Here is a 17,179-nt window from a genome sequence, read left to right on the forward strand (position 1 = left end):
GGGGTCGCAATCTTTTGAAACTTAAAAACGCGCTATTAAGTGTCTATAATCAGCACAATTGCTTTCATTGCGTATTATTAATATTATTTAAATTACATAGTTATGTTTCAGTGATATATTTGGGGGGACAAATCATATTTTTCCCAGGATGGGGGGGTCGTGTGTCCCCCGTCCCCCCCGGGATTTCCGCCCCTGCTTGGAGGCAGATCTCATCTATCGGAATAGTTTTGTGACTTGGTAGTGCTTTTTAAAATCTCTTAAATCAATCCATTGCAAATCAGCACTTGCTTCTGAAATGTTTCAATTTGTTAAAGGTTCAATGCAGCCATTATCTCTATCAAATCATTTCTGGATAACAAATACCTTACTGTGATCGTTTTCTATTAAAATGGTCAAAAAGAAACAAAAAGCTTCTTAATTAACAAAGAGCAATTTCTCAAGCAAGAATTTTGCTAGGACTGTGGGAGTGGGGAGAGGAAAACAAGATGTTATTGGCAGAGGTTTGGAATTCTCATTGTATTGGTCTTAAGTAATTTACCACCTTGTGATGTCTGCAAAACAGGCTGACATTTCAGGCAGTCTTTTCAAACAGCTCTTACACTAAAAGGGTATTATCATTTTCACAATTTCACAGTATTATTCCAACCTCATAGTGTGGAAACATACACTGAGTGTACAAAACATTAGGAACACCGTCCTAGTATTGGGTTGCACCCCGCTTTGCCCTCAGAACAGCCTCAATTCATTGGGGCTTTACACCACTGTGTAAAGCAGTGTTCAAACTTTTTCTGCAGGGAAAACATTTCTTTCACCAGAATATATGGGGACCCCCTTTTTTTAAATTTCTTGTGACCTCACCCCAGATGATACAACCTTTTTAAAATCAGTACATTTAGATTTTTAAATCAACAAATGACCATCAATTCATTACATTTTCATCTCATCAAAATGAAAACCAATAAATACATTTACTCGATTGTATTTTTCAAATGATCTTTCTCACACGTTTGTATATTGTCCCATTCAATCTACTCATTTTGTTCCCAAAAAAATTTAAAAACTTTTATTTTGGTGACCCCACTGCAGTTCCTCCGCGCCCCCGACTTTGAATACCACTGGTGTAAAGCCTGTCACATGCTTCCCAGTCAACAGTTTGTAAATTTTTCAGGGTGTTCAAGCAAACACATTGTTTTTCTTGAGGCAAGTCTAAGTTCGGTAGCCTTAGTCGACGCCCCTACGTCGGTGATTGGTCAACCGTTCTACTCCTAGTAGAAGTGGGAACTATGGATGGGATTCTTCAAGGAAGTGTTGTCATTCACCAAGAGACCACTAGTTTTCATGCAAAAAAAAATTCACTTGAGAAATACTGCACCAAACATCTTAATGTAAAATAGTGTGACTAAGACCTTCTCTGCAAATTTTATTATCTTAGATTAAAGCAGACTATTTAAGGAAGTGTATACTGTCGGCGTTGCTACAGCGTCTCAAGTGGGACAAGCATTAATATTGCTGAGGCACCGAGTTCTGCTAGGAGTAAACCGACCCTAGTATGCGGTCGTCTTTACTCTGGTGGAGCCATTGGTCTCCATCCCTTTCCTTCCTCACTGTGAAGAGGAGTTCACTGCTTGCCAACAGTGCCCAATGGGCCTCATAGTATGCCCTCCATAGACAATCTCAGATTTCTGGAGCCAATCTTCCCTTCCAGATGCATGGATAAAGAGACTGTTGCCCACTGGGGCTGATAGATTGTCCTTAAATAAACATCAGCCTTCTGGAGCCACTCTTCCTTTCTAGATACATAAAGAGACTGTTGCCCAATAGGAATTATTTTTTTATTTTGTATTATTTGAGTCCTGGAAGTCAGTGTGTTGGCTTGACAATTTAATTGATTTGTGCAGTATGTATTTTTCTGTGGTGTCTCAGTTGCAGGGGATCCCTGGTTCGTCCTCCATGGTGGCTGTAGACTGCAGTAACACAGGAGCCGGGACCCTGGTGCTCAAACCAATTGCCCTCAAAAACATCACGGGAGACCAGACGGTTAAAGCTATATTTGATATTCCTGTAAGTAATCGATTGTCATCTGAAAATACCTCATTTTTTAATATTTTTTTGTTGTTTTCCTTTTAAGTTATCCCCTCCATGGATCTCAATGATAGAAAACAAGACACTCCTGCACACTGCCATTCTTTAATGCTCCAAAGGTTACTTTGAAAAAATTGTATAAACACATACAAAAACATTTTATCAAGTGAAATGATACATTTTCATGAATCCGTTTCACCAATCAAGAGTCAGAAGAGTATAGCTCCAGTCCAGAGGGATCTGAGGGTTGTCCCCAGCACCCGTGTGTGCCATCTGGAGGTGTACATTCAGGAAGATGAGGACAGTCTGGTGGACTTCACGTTGCTGAGGGACCGGGAGAAGATAGACTGGACGGCCGGGGACCACCTGGAGAACCTAAACTACAGACTGTATGACGAGGGAGGCAGGGAGGTCCCTCTGTCTCAGGAGATGGCCCAGAAGATCAAGGTAATGCCAACACCACCCTGAACATGTAGCAACTCATCCATTGAGATTGACTATCAGGGTCCGTATTCGCTGACTTATTGACTTACCTGGTTGAATAATGGCTAAATAAATAAATGTGGCGTATGAGTGCTGATCTAGGCTCATAATGAATAAGAGATGGTGTCTGATACTAGATCAGAATTCCTACTCTGAGACGCTTTGTGAATACGGCCCAGCAGTCCTTCATTGTGCTGTGACACTGTCAGGTGAACTGGACGGCTGAGGTGAGTGTGGCGGAGCTGGCCCAGGGGAAGCTGCCCAACGAACCGGTGCCGTCGCAGTTGAAGGAAGAGCACTTTTACCAGGTCTCGTACAAAGACCAGCTGGTGTCTGTCGACACTTCCTTCACTATATTGTAAGTCTTCTACTTAAACATGGTTAGAAACAGCTTACACTTTTGCCTCATGGTAATCTTTTAAGCTGTTCACAGTTAATTTGCTTATAGAAGTATACTGCTCAAAAAAATAAAGGGAACACTTAAACAACACATCCTTGATCTGAATGAAAGAAATAATCTTATTAAATACTTTTTTATTTACATAGTTGAATGTGCTGACAACAAAATCACACAAAAATAATTAATGGAAATCCAATTTATCAACCCATGGAGGTTTGGATTTGGAGTCACACTCAAAATTAAAGTGGAAAACCACACTACAGGCTGATCCAACTTTGATGTAATGACCTTAAAACAAGTCAAAATGAGGCTCAGTAGTGTGTGTGGCCTCCACGTGCCTGTATGACCTCCCTACAACGCCTGGGCATGCTCCTGATGAGGTGGCGGATGGTCTCCTGAGGGATCTCCTCCCAGACCTGGACTAAAGCATCCGCCAACTCCTGGACAGTCTGTGGTGCAATGTGGCGTTGGTGGATGGAGCGAGACATGATGTCCCAGATGTGCTCAATTGGATTCAGGTCTGGGGAACGGGCGGGCCAGTCCATAGCATCAATGCCTTCCTCTTGCAGGAACTGCTGACACACTCCAGCCACATGAAGTCTAGCATTGTCTTGCATTAGGAGGAACCCAGGGCCAACCGCACCAGCATATGGTCTCACAAGGGGTCTGAGGATCTCATCTCGGTACCTAATGGCAGTCAGGCTACCTCTGGCGAGCACATGGAGGGCTGTGCGGCCCCCCAAAGAAATGCCACCCCACACCATGACTGACCCACCGCCAAACCGGTCATGCTGGAGGATGTTGCAGGCAGCAGATCGTTCTTCACGGCGTCTCCAGACTCTGTCACGTCTGTCACGTGCTCAGTGTGAACCTGCTTTCATCTGTGAAGAGCACAGGGCGCCAGTGGCGAATTTGCCAATCTTGGTGTTCTCTGGCAAATGCCAAACGTCCTGCACGGTGTTGGGCTGTAAGCACAACCCCCACCTGTGGACGTCGAGCCCTCATGGAGTCTGTTTCTGACCGTTTGAGCAGACACATGCACATTTGTGGCCTGCTGGAGGTCATTTTGCAGGGCTCTGGCAGTGCTTCTCCTGCTCCTCCTTGCACAAAGGCGGAGGTAGCGGTCCTGCTGCTGGGTTGTTGCCCTCCTACGGCCTCCTCCACGTCTCCTGATGTACTGGCCTGTCTCCTGGTAGCGCCTCCATGCTCTGGACACTACGCTGACAGACACAGCAAACCTTCTTGCCACAGCTCGCATTGATGTGCCATCCTGGATGAGCTGCACTACCTGAGCCACTTGTGTGGGTTGTAGACTCCGTCTCATGCTACCACTAGAGTGAAAGCACCGCCAGCATTCAAAAGTGACCAAAACATCAGCCAGGAAGCATAGGAACTGAGAAGGGGTCTGTGGTCCCCACCTGCAGAACCACTCCTTTATTGGGGGTGTCTTGCTAATTTCCTATAATTTCCACCTGTTGTCTATTCCATTTGCACAACAGCATGTGAAATTGATTGTCAATCAGTGTTGCTTCCTAAGTGGACAGTCTGATTTCACAGAAGTGTGATTGACTTGGAGTTACATTGTGTTGTTTAAGTGTTCCCTTTATTTTTTTGAGCAGTCTATAAACAAATGAAGTCTGATTGTGCTTGTCACATCAGCTGGTGTGCTTGTTCTGATTCGCTGTTTGTTGGTTTTAGGCCACGCCCTGACAAGCCAAAACACATGAGGGCCACACTGAGCGACACGACCGTGAGGATGGTAGAGGTCCTATCAGGAAAGATCTGTGAGTCCGGATCCACCAGCAGCAGTTTACTGTCAACTTCTAACCATTATACTGCCTTCCTGACACACATTCACATTTAGGACTTCTTGGATTACCTTCCAAATGAGAAACTGGTAGTTCCCTCTTCCAGACTTAGCGCTTGTGGACCAGTATGGGAATAAAAGTCAGACGCTGACCTGGACCTGTGTGGACTTGCTCGCCGTGGATGCCGAGGGTCTCAACAAGACATCTCTGGTGTTTACCTGGCAGGTACATTGAATAAATCGAAGGGATTTGTAACTTGTTCATTTACTGTGATAATTTTTTTCCTGAAAGTATAATTGGAGACAAATATCCCATGTTGTGATTTAGAAAAAATATAAAATGACCATTATGCTGTGTGTTGTAACTAGGAGAGCACCAACTCCGTCTTGGTGTTGGGGGTGCGCTTCAACCCCGGGTTCCCAGGCATCAGAGAGACTTTGTGGAGCACTTGACCATCAAAGTGACGGCCGGGGTCCCTGCACAGCTCAAACTGGTGGACGGGCCACAGGAGGTGGGCATTAAGTTAGGGGCCAAGACACTCTGGCTGCGTCAATGGTGCCATTTGGGATGACATCGCTATGGTTAGGTATTGGTCATGGCTTTCCTTTCTCCCTCACTGTAGCCCATGTGTTTTGTTTCTAACCCAGCCCCTGCAAGTGCTGAATGAGCAAGGCATCCAGATGCCCTTTCTCTTCCAGCTGTTTGACGAGTGGGGGAACCCCTCCCCTGACAAAAGGATTGTCGTGGCGCTGAAGACCTCCAATCCGGCCCTGAAAGTCAGACACTCTCACCACCACTGTTGTAAAGTGGGACATGGGGATGATATGCAGTGGGGGATACTGATGCTGCATACTATATATTTACACTTGATAAATTAGTCAAGTCTATTGGGTGGTCTATCTTCTTGATTCAAAATTGTGATGACATCTTTTGTTGTTCAGGTGAAGTCATCTGTTACTTCACAACCAATGGACAAAGACAGAAAAGCCTGTTTCATAGTGGACCATGTGAGAGGGCCCAAGTGAGTTCCTAACTGTATAATTCCTAACTACTTGCCATAATGACACTGTAACCATATATTAATGGAGAGCAGTGTTCAAGACCTGTAGTTCTGTCAGGGGGGAGTATGTGCTGGAGTTCAGAGGGCCCTTCAACAAGCAGTCCATCCACGGTCCATCTGTGAAGCTCACCATTATCCCAGATCCCAACAATTCTGTCAAACTGGTGGTGGAGTACAACACGAACTCAGTGTTTCCTGCTGGAGGCACACTCACATGTCTGTACCTCCTGTTTATCTGTAAATCTACCTGTTTGTCTGTGGCTTTACCTGTGTGTAACTATGGATCGAAGTGTCTGTGGCGCTATCTACCTGTCTGTGGCTCTACCCGTGGGTCTGTCTGTGGCTCTACCCGTGGGTCTGTCTGTGGCTCTACCCGTGGGTCTGTCTGTGGCTATACCCGTGGGTCTGTCTGTGGCTCTACCCGTGGGTCTGTTGATATGTGTGTGCCACTGGCATCTCTGTATCAGCTGACATGGTTATCTGTATGTCCAGTGTTTTCAGTGTTGTGGTGTCTGAGGAGGGCAGCACCATAAAGAACCTGAACCCTGTCAACATCTCCATGATGATGTGGAAGTGAGTGCCATCAGGGACATCATGGCCCCCCTCAGGGGTTAGTTACTGGACAAATGGCACCCTACTGCCTATATAGTGCACTACTTTTAACTACACCCATAACTAGACCCAGAGGACTTTGGCTATGTCACACATGGACACAACGTTTCACATTACTTAAATATAAAAAGGTGATGACAAAGATTCTGTATCTGATGGGAATAATCAACTCATTGGTCTACATGCTTTTCTGAAGGCTGCCCAACTGAAATGCAGCAAACCCATGAAAGACAAAAGGGAAGACAGTTTTCACTTCAGGTAACTAATAGTGTTTTATATTCGGGCGCAGCTTGTGCCAAGTGCTGGGTACATCTCCTGTCTAAATGACTTTAGAAAAGAAACACTGAAAATACAAAATGGCTTAAAGCAGTGTGGCCGTAGTGTGTTAGCGATCACCAATTCAACGTGGGATGGTTGGGAAATTCTTGTCAGAGGGGTTAGCCACTTTGTGGTGTCTCTTCTCTTAGGTTTGTATCAACACAAAGGTAATCCTGTGATATGTATGTACAGTGAGGGGGAAAAGTATTTGATCCCCTGCTGATTTTGTACGTTTGCCACTGACATTAAAATGCAAATAATTTCATCACATTTTTGACATGCGTTTTTCTGGATGTTTTTGTTGTTATTCTGTCTCTCACTGTTCAAATAAACCTACCATTAAAATTATAGACTGATCATTTCTTTGTCAGTGGGCAAATGTACAAAATCAGCAGGGGATCAAATACTTTTTTCCCTCACTGTAAAAGGATTCATGTTCATCTAACAGAGACAAAGTCATCCCAGAACGTGTTGGGAGGTACACAATCCAGTTTGTGCTGTGTGTGGACAAGACAAAAGTGCAGTGGAGTCACCGGTTAAGTTCAACCTAAACCATGTGGTTTAGAGCAGTAAACCCACTTCCAGACACCCCCTAACTGGGCTTTGAATGAAACGCGTGGATATGGTCTCCACTCTCCAAATTGATCTCCTGTTTATTCTATCTAGAAGAAACGTATTTCATGTCGAGTGGCTGGATGTCTACAAGCCCTATAGGTTATTTTGGGCCATTTGTAGAACTAAAGTAATCATGTCTCTCTTTCCTGTCCTCGCCTTGTATGCCATAGACGTTGTGCCCAACGATCCTGTCAAATTGGTCCCAGACCTTCAGCCACCAACCCCAGTGGTCTCCAACAACATTGTCATTGCCAGTCGGACTCTGATGGAGGACACGTGTCTGAAAATAATGGTGAGATGATTAGATCCTCTGGCCAGCGGCCAGCGGATAGGCATTAATATGGCCAGCAGATAGGCATTAATATGGAGTTTGTTCCCCCCCCCCCCCTCGTCTTTGTCTATTTCTGAGGCTGCTGGTTTGTGTTGCTTCCCTCCAGGATGTGTATAATAACCCAGCTGGACTGGAGCTGAGTGGGAAGGTGGTGGTCACCATCAAGTGCTCCAAGGGCTCCAGTGACAAAGGCCTGCCTCTCTTTGAGGGCAAAGCCAAGAGCCTGCAGTTTAGCCTTGCTAATGGAGAGGCCCACATCACTGTGAGTGGGGTGGTGGTGCAGTGTGCTTGTACAACATCTTTTCTTCAGGCTTTGCGTGCTAACCGGATTTTGCATTATTTTTTGAAAATGTCTCTCTCCCTTCTAGAATCTGTCCATCATGAAGAACAGTCCTGGTCAGGATGGGAATGAGTACGTCCTGTACTTCAGACCTGTCATCCCAGGGTTTGGCCCCAAAAATCCCCTGGTAGCGTTTTGAGCTCCCTTTCCGCTTCTACAATCATATGTTTTATTTAATTGTTAAATCACATCAATGTCAGTTTGTCATTTTAATGGTAGATTTTTGAATAATATTGAGTGTTTGCCATCTAAAAGGGGTTGACACGCTGTGATCATGAGTGTCCAGCCGTCTTAAAGGGACATTTCACTCAAAGTTAAAATGTGTCGGATGTTTCAGACCTGAAAAGTAGACTAATGTTAAGATGACTTTCCACATCCTAGGCCATCTATCTTGTCGCTCCAGCTATGTGCCTCAGTCCCAAATCTATGGAAAAGATGAGCAGTCTACATTCCAGGTTGTATTTGTTGGTTATCTTTTCCATTCATGTTGGGTGGGGGCATATAGCTGGATCGACACAACCGATGTCGTTGGACGTGGATTCATCCTAACTTTGGACTACTTTTGATGGGCAAGTGTGGTGTCCATTTAAAGGCCAGTCTCTTGGCTCCTGGAACAGTGTGGCTCAGGTGATCCCAACTGTTCTCCTGTCCCCTACTAGATGTGGAGAACAGGAAGCAGATGTCTGAACTGGCCAGGAAGAAGGACCAGATAAACCAGACGATTGACATCTACAAGAGTCTGTTTGACACCAACAGGCAAATCATCACGGAGCTCGATAGTAGGTGTTGCGTTCCAAACGTGTTATGTCTGTGTTAACTGAGCTGCTAGAGAGAATGGAAACATACAATTTGGTTCCAGTTTGGTGCCAGGCTATCAGTGTTAAAACATGTTCCTGCTGTAGAGCTGTGATATCTCTTCCTTTAGATCAAGTGCTCAACGCCACCAACAAAGAGGGTCATCTGAAATCGGTGCTCAGGAAGAATAGCATGAATGTTGCACAACTGTCATCTGTAAGTATTTGATTATACCCACATTCCATCCAATTGACAACAGTTTTTCATGTGAATATTCTCAAATCTGCATGAAAACAATGTGCAATTTCCCACCAGAGATGTTTCCATAAAGTTGACTAAAAGGCGTGATGACGTAGTGCACATAAAATAACTTTTGCGGTTAAATTCCCATGTACAAAATAAAAAAATAAATACAAGTAAAATGGATTTCCATCGCATTTTCAACTCCACCGATGGTTTTGTCTAAACAAATGTTGCGTTACAGTGCCTTTGGAAAGTATTCAGACCCCTTGACATATTCCACATTATTACGTTACAGCCTTATTCTAAAATTGATTGCAAAAAAAATCCTCAGCATTCTACACACAATACCCCATAATGACAAAGTGAAAACAAGTCTTTAGAAATGTTTGCAAATGTATTAAGAACAAAAAAAATACCTTATTTTCATAAGTATTCAGACCCTTTGCTATGAGACTTGAAATTTGAGCTTTGGTGCATCCTGTTTCCATGGATCATCCTTGATGTTTCTACAACTTGATTAGAGTCCACCTGTGGTAAATTCAATTGATTGGACATGATTTGGAAAGGCACACACCTGTCTATATAAGGTCCCACAGTTTACAGTGCATGTCAGAGCAAAAACCAAGACATGAGGTTAAAGGAATTGTCTGTAGAGCTCCGAGACAGGATTGTGTCGAGGCACAGATCTGGGGAAGGGTACCAAAACATTTCTGCAGCATTGAAGGTCCCCAAGAACACAGTGGCCTCCATCATTCTTAAATGGAAGAAGTTTGGAACCACCAAGACTCTTCCTAGAGCTGGCCGCCTGGCAAAACTGAGCAATCGGGGGAGAAGGGCCTTGGTCATTAACCAGATGGTCACTCTGACAGTGCTCCAGAGTTCCTCTGTGGAGATGGGAGAACCTTCCAGAAGGACAATCATCTCTGCAGCACTCCACCAATCAGGCCTTTATGGTAGAGTGGCGAGACGGAAGCCACTCCTCAGTAAAAGGCACCTGAGCACTTTTTATTTAGTTTTTAAGAATTTTATTTCACATTTATTTAACCAGGTAGGCCAGTTGAGAACAAGCTCTCATTTATGGAAACGCAGCCAAAGGAAGTGTTGGCTTTGGGGATGACCAGTGAAATATACCTGCTGGAGCACGTGCTACGGGTGGGTGTTGCTATGGTGACCAGTGAGCTGAGATAAGGCGGGGCTTTACCTAGCAAAGACTTATAGATGACCTGGAGCCAGTGGGTTTGGTGATGAATATGTAGTGAGGGCCAGCCAACGAGAGCATACAGGTCGCAGTGGTGGGTAGTAAATGGGGCTTTGGTGACAAAACGGATGGCATTGTGATGGACTACATCCAATTTGCTGAGCAGAGTGTTGGAGGCTATTTTGTAAATTACATCGCCGAAGTCAAGGATCGGTAGGATAGTCAGTTTTACGAGGGTATGTTTCGCGGCTTGAGTGAAGGAGGCTTTGTTTGCGAAATAGGAAGCTGATTCTAGATTTAATTTTGGATTGGAGATGTTTAATGTGAGTCTGGAAGGAGAGTTTACAGTCTAGCCAGACACCTAGGTATTTGTAGTTGTCCACATATTCTAAGTCATTACTGTCCAGAGTAGTGATGCTAGTCGGGCGGGATGGTGCGGGCAGCAATCGGTTGAAGAGCATGCACTTCGTTTTATTAGCATTTAAAAGCAGTTGGAGGCCACGGAAGAAGTGTTGTATGGCATTGAAGCTCGTTTGGAGGTTTGTTAGCACAGTGTCCAAAGAAGGGCCAGATGTATACAGAATGGTGTCGTCTGCATAGAGGTGGATCAGAGAATCACCAGCAGCAAGAGCGACATCATTGATGTATACAGAGAAAAGAGTCGGCCCGAGAATTGAACCCTGTGGCACCCCCATAGAGACTGCTGGAGGTCCGAACAAGAGGCCCTCCAATTTGACACACTGAACTCTGTCTGAGAAGTAGTTGGTGAACCAGGCGAGGCAGTCATTTGAGAAGCCAAGGCTATTGAGTCTGCCGATAAGAATGCGATGATTGACAGAGTCGAAAGCCTTGGCCAGGTCAATGAAGACGGCTGCACAGTACTGTCTTATCGATGGAGGTTATGATATCGTTTAGGACCTTGACCGTGGCTGAGGTGCACCCATGACCAGCTCGGAAACCGGATTGCATAGTGGAGAAGGTACGGTGGGATTCGAAATGATCGGTGATCTGTTTGTTAACTTGGCTTTTGAAGATTTTAGACAGGCAGGTTAGGATGGATATAGGTCTATAACAGTTTGGGTCTAGAGTCTCTCCCCCTTTGAAGAGGGGGATGACCGCGGCAGTTTTCCAATCTTTGGCAATCTCAGACGATACGAAAGAGAGGTGTAATAGGGGTTGCAACAATTTCAGCGGATAATTTTAGCAAGGGTCCAGATTGTCTAGCCCAGCTGTTTTGTAGGGATCCAGATTTTGCAGCTCTTTCAGAACATCAGCTGTCTGGATTTGGGTGAAGGAGAAGCAGGGGGGCTTGGGCAAGTTTCTGCAGGGGGTGCTGAGATGTTGCCTGGGGTAGGGGTAGCCAAGTAGAAAGCATGGCCAGCCGTAGAAAAATGCTTATTGAAATTATCGTAGATTTATCGGTGGTGACAGTGTTTCCTATCCTCTGTGCAGTGGGCAGCTGGGAGCAGGTGCTCTTATTCTCCATGGACTTTACAGTGTCCCAAAACCTTTTGGAATTAGTGCTACAGGATGCAAATTTCTGTTTGAAAAAGCTAGCCTTAGCTTTCCTAATTGACTGAGTATATTTGTTCCTGACTTCCCTGAAAAGTTGCATATCGCGGGGGCTAGCTGGATGTTTTTGTGCTGGTCAAGGGCAGTCAAGTCTGGGGTGAACCAAGGGCTATATCTGTTCTTAGTTTTTTTCAAATTGAATGGGGCATGCTTATTTAAGATTGTGAGGAGTTGGAGTTTGCCAAAAGGCACCTAAAGACTTTGACCATGAGAAACAAGATTCTCTGGTCTGATGAAACCATGATTTGGCCTGAATGCCAAGCGTCACATCTGGAGGAAACCTGGCACCATCTCTACAGTGAAGCATGGTGGTGGCAGCATCATGCTGTGGGAGTGTTTTTCAACAGCAGGGACTGGGAGATTAGTCATGATCGAGGCAAAGATGAACGGAGCAAAGTACAGAGATCCTTGACGAAAACCTGCTCCAGAGTGCTCAGACTGGGGTGAAGGTTCACCTTCAACAGGGCAACGACCCTAAGCCTACAGCCAAGACAACGCAGGAGTGTCTTCGGGACAAGTCTCTGAATGTCCTTGATTGACCCAGCCAGAGCCGGATCTAACATCTCTGGAGAGACCTGAAAATAGCTGTGCAGCGACACTCCCCATCCAACCTGACAGAGCTTGAGAGGATCTGCGGAGAAGAATTGGAGAAACTCCCCAAATACAGGTGTGCCAAGCTTGTAGCGTCATACCCAAGAAGACTCAAGCCTGTAATTGCTGCAAAAGATGCTTCAACAAAGTACTGAGTAAAGGGTCTGAATGCTTATGTAAATATTCTATTTTTGTTATTTATTTTCAATAATTGGCACAAATTTTGAAACAGTTTTTGTTTTGTTATTATGAGGTATTGTGTGTAGATTGATGAGGGGGAAAAAAAACTATTTAATCAATTTTACAATAATGCTGTAACCTAACAAAATGTGGAAAAAGTGAAGGGGTCTGAATACTTTCCGAAGGCGCTGTATAAAGCGAATGTGCCCACTCTGGTCTTGGCACGTGTGCTCTAGCCAACAGCTCGCAGATACAGTGCGGTTAGGCTACTTACATGATGAGGTTTTTATGGGTAAGATTATTTTTATTTGTCAAACGGCAGCCAAGTATCGATCATCATGTCACCAGAATAAGACCCTCTTATTTATTGGAAAGGAGCATCAAGGTCATCACTGTGCACCTTCACCATGTGAAGTTCATCATAATTCATTTAATCTGTAGCCTAATAAACTGCAAGTCGTAGGGGACCACACAACATATCATCGCGTGACTCCAAGTTTACTTCGATATGATGGTTATTATATCAAAGCATAAAGGGTTTTCCACCACCATTTCTTGCATAATAAACTATACAGACACCAAAAAATTCCACCTGGTCTAGTGTAGTCTGTTTTGTCGACATTTGGATACTTTAGACAAATGTGCTGTTTCAATCAGCCTTTTGTGAATTTTTTTTTATCCGACATGAACTTTACTCACAAAAAGGTTGGATGGAAACCTGGTTACTGAGAAAGACCATACTCAACCACATTCACAAGACTGTCATCAGTACTATATATGATACATGCACTCTCAGAAGTTGAGAGGTTTGATGGATCCATTCTGTGTTAATATAGATCCCAGCGATCGACACCTTCATCAGTCAGAAGACAGCCGACACTGAGAAAATGAAATTCCAGGTGCAGGGAGTCTGCTCCATGCCCGATCCCTTTAGGGGCACCCCCTACATCCTGGGAAAAGTCATGTCATAATATAGACATTTACTCTGTTTCCCAAATTGAACCCTAATTCTTATATATATATATATATATATATATAGTGCATTTCTTTTGACCAGAGCCCTATTGGTGCCATTTGGGACCCGTCCCCTGTCTCTGCAGCGTTCTAATGCTTCATCCTAGTAGTGGTTGACTAGAGAAGAACAGTGTGTGCCGTGTGCTTCAGTTTCAGCAGGATTTAAATGTGCCGTCCTTCTGTCTCCGGTGCAGATTGGCCACCTGGCGCTGGTGGAGGACGATGACGTGGCCATCGTCATCTCCTGGGAGACATGGACTGTGTGGTCACCATGACAACGGTGGCAGCACGGAAGATCTACAACGACACCCAGGGGAGGCAGCAGGTCATGCCCCTGTACATGGTACAGCAGCAGGTACACACACACAAGCGCGCACACACACACACACACACACACACACACACACACACACACACACACACACACACACACACACACACACACACACACACACACACACACACACGAGTACCTTTAATAAAACAACATGCAGTTGTGGCTTCCTTTCAATATGGAAGTAAATGAGATTGACCTCTATAGTTTGAATCTTTGTGACCTGTGTTGGGAAAGGTTCTTGGAGTTTTCTTGTTCTCAAAGGTGTTCATGCTTTAGTGAGTTGTACTTGTTTCTTTTTTCAGACCCTTGCCCCACATAAGAAATGGCCAGGCCAGCTGTCTTCCCATTGGAAACCCTGTGTTTTCCCGAGACTTTCTTATTTTCCAAGAGAATGCAGAGGGCTGCCAGATGTGTGAGTCAGTCTTCTTCAGAATTTCTATTTGGATCAAATATTCCCCAATATGTAACTATGTCTATGCTGAGAGGGTTTCTCTGTAGTTCCAGAAGCTTGTCCCACTCTTCCTCCTTGGTCCCAGGAGATTTAGGATCAGTCCTGCCGTTTAGATCACAAAGAATAAGATGACCCGGACGACGGACCTGATCCTAGATCAGCACTACTACGCTGAGACGCTTGTTACACACGACCCTAGGTCTGGTCTCTGTTTGTTTGCAGTTGTTAGGGTAGTTTCTCTCTCTCTTCTCCCCCCCTTGTTCCTGGGTTTGGGGGTTAAACTGTTCCAGACTGAACCCCAGGCTCTTAACTCATTGGGGAGGGGGGGGGGCGCAGTTATGGGCTCCCTCTCTTGGGGACTCTGCTACTGGAGTGGGAATTGGACCCCAGCCAGCCTTTCACTTTAAAATGACTATATATAATGATGCTGTTTGTGTAATTAAAGGATTATTATCATTTGCATGTTTAACTTGAGTTTTTGTCCCCCCCCTATCTAATGAAAGGGCCTAGTTTCCAGTATTTCCAGATTTGGGACTGATGTCATAACGAGGGCTTCTGGAACAGTTTTGCATTATTTTTTACATTATGCTTCTCGGGGCTTCCACTTGTAAGAGGTTTTTGCAGGGGTATAATATCAAACTAAAATGGTTAAAACCATCAAAGAACACCTAGAGTTGAACTGAGTTTATTTATCTCGTACAGAAATAATTATTTGATATCATACACCCCTTGTCTTGAGCCAATTAATGAAACATGATTCACGATCAGTAAATGGAGGGTTAGTGATCAGTTTCAAGTAATCTGGTAGTAGTTTGGTGACTACGTATGTAATTACCCTTTGATAATCATCCCATGTTCCCGCCAGTATTTGGGAACCTATTGGGAGACACCATTTTGATTGATGACCTGGACTCTGCTAACCACTACAGGAAGGGGGTGAGTCAGATGAGGTGCGTTGATTGGATGGCCTTAACCAAGCCATCGAACAATACAGCCTGGGGTGTATTCATTAGTGCACACGTAGCAAAAAGTTTCGCAACAGAAAGCGTTTTGCAACAAACTTTTTTCTTTTGGACAAATTCAGCTAGGCCCCTCCCCTTTTCATACCATTTCAGACTGTTTGCTTTCATTTGGTTCTCAGTGAATACATCCCTGGCTTAGGCTGATAAAAATATGTATCTAGTGTGCATCTGAAATGGCACCATATTATTCCCTATTTAGGGCCCTACTTTTGACCATGGCCATTTGGGACACAGATGGGTGGTACAGGAACTTGTCCTGAAGTCAAGTCAGTATTTTACATTTTTACATTTTAGTCATTTAGCAGACGCTCTTATCCAGAGCGACTTACAGTAGTGAATGCATACATTTCATACATTTTCATTTCATGCATTTTTTTTTACATTATTTTTGTACTGGCCCCCCATGGGAATTGAACCCACAACCCTGGCGTTGCACACACCATGCTGGCGTTGCAAACACCATGCTCTACCAACTGAGCCACAGGGAAGGCTGTTTTCTTGTTTAAGAACTGGGTCTTGTTGTTTTGGTTTTGGCCAGGTGGTCCAGAGCAGAATCCTGTGCCCCACCCTCCTGACCCGGCAGGGCGAGAGGATCCGCAGCAACGCTGAGTTTGGCGGCTTGCAGAACAAAGCCCCACCAATAGAGAAACTGCGTGGCCAGGTGTTCGGTGCACCCCTCCCCAAGCAATACCAAACCTTTGTGGGCCAGATTGGTCAGTCACTGGATTTTAGTTCTGTTTGTACTGGTGCGTGTCTGTGTGCGCTTGCGTGCGTACTTTTTGTTGCATAGTATCATACATGGATTACATTTACAATGCCTTTCCTGTTTGTAGACCTGCTCCAGCAGTATCGGTTGGCCATGCAGAAGAGCATACAGGTGAAGGAGGACTTAAGGCCACATGCAATACCTGAAGTCACCTGAGATGGCGCAGAAAGAGGAGGAGCTTTAAGAGCGGGAGAAGCAGCTCAAAGACATTGAGACAAAGCTTGGTATGTGTATGTGGGGAGAGGTACATTTCAACACTGTAATAACAAATATATACAGTACCAGTCAAGTTTGGACACACCTACTCATTCAAGAGTTTTTCTTTAGTTTTACTATTTTCTACATTGTAGAATAATAGTGAAGACATCAAAACTATGAAATAACAGGTGTCCTTTAGTAGTGGTTTCTTTGCAGCAATTTGACCATGAAGGCCTGATTTCACGCAGTCTCCTCTGAACATTTGATGTTGAGATGTGTCTGTTACTTGAACTCTGAAGCATTTATTTGGGCTGCAATATGAGGTGCAGTTAACCCCAATTAACATATCAGATATAGCAGATATAACTCTAGGTTTTCCTTTCCTGTGGCGGTCCTCATGAGAGCCAGTTTCATCATAGCGCTTGATAGTTTTTGCAGCTGCACTTGAAGAAACTTTCTTGAAATTTTCCGGATTGACTGACCTTCATGTCTAAAAAGTAATGATGGACTTATCTTTCTCTTTGCTTATTTGAGCTGTTCTTGCCATAATATGCACGTGGTCTTTTACCAAATGGGGCTATCTTCTGTATACCACCCCTACTTTGTCACAACACAACTGATTGGCTCAAACACATTAAGAAGGAGAGAAATTCCACAAATTCACTTGTAACAAGGAGCACCTGTTAATTGAAGTGCATTCCAGGTGACCACCTCATGAAGCTGGTTGAGAGAATGCCAAGAGTGTATAAAGCTGTCATCAAGG

The 17,179-nt window shown here is 44.5% G+C and overlaps 1 pseudogene; it reads left to right on the plus strand.

The window, feature by feature from the left end:
- The window catches only part of LOC106578714 (structural maintenance of chromosomes flexible hinge domain-containing protein 1-like), a 30,482-nt pseudogene that overhangs the window by 12,939 nt on the left and 364 nt on the right, over positions 1-17,179 (plus strand).

The sequence above is a fragment of the Salmo salar genome, chromosome ssa19, assembly GCF_905237065.1.
Source record: "Salmo salar chromosome ssa19, Ssal_v3.1, whole genome shotgun sequence".
Taxonomy (NCBI): Eukaryota; Metazoa; Chordata; class Actinopteri; order Salmoniformes; family Salmonidae; genus Salmo; species Salmo salar.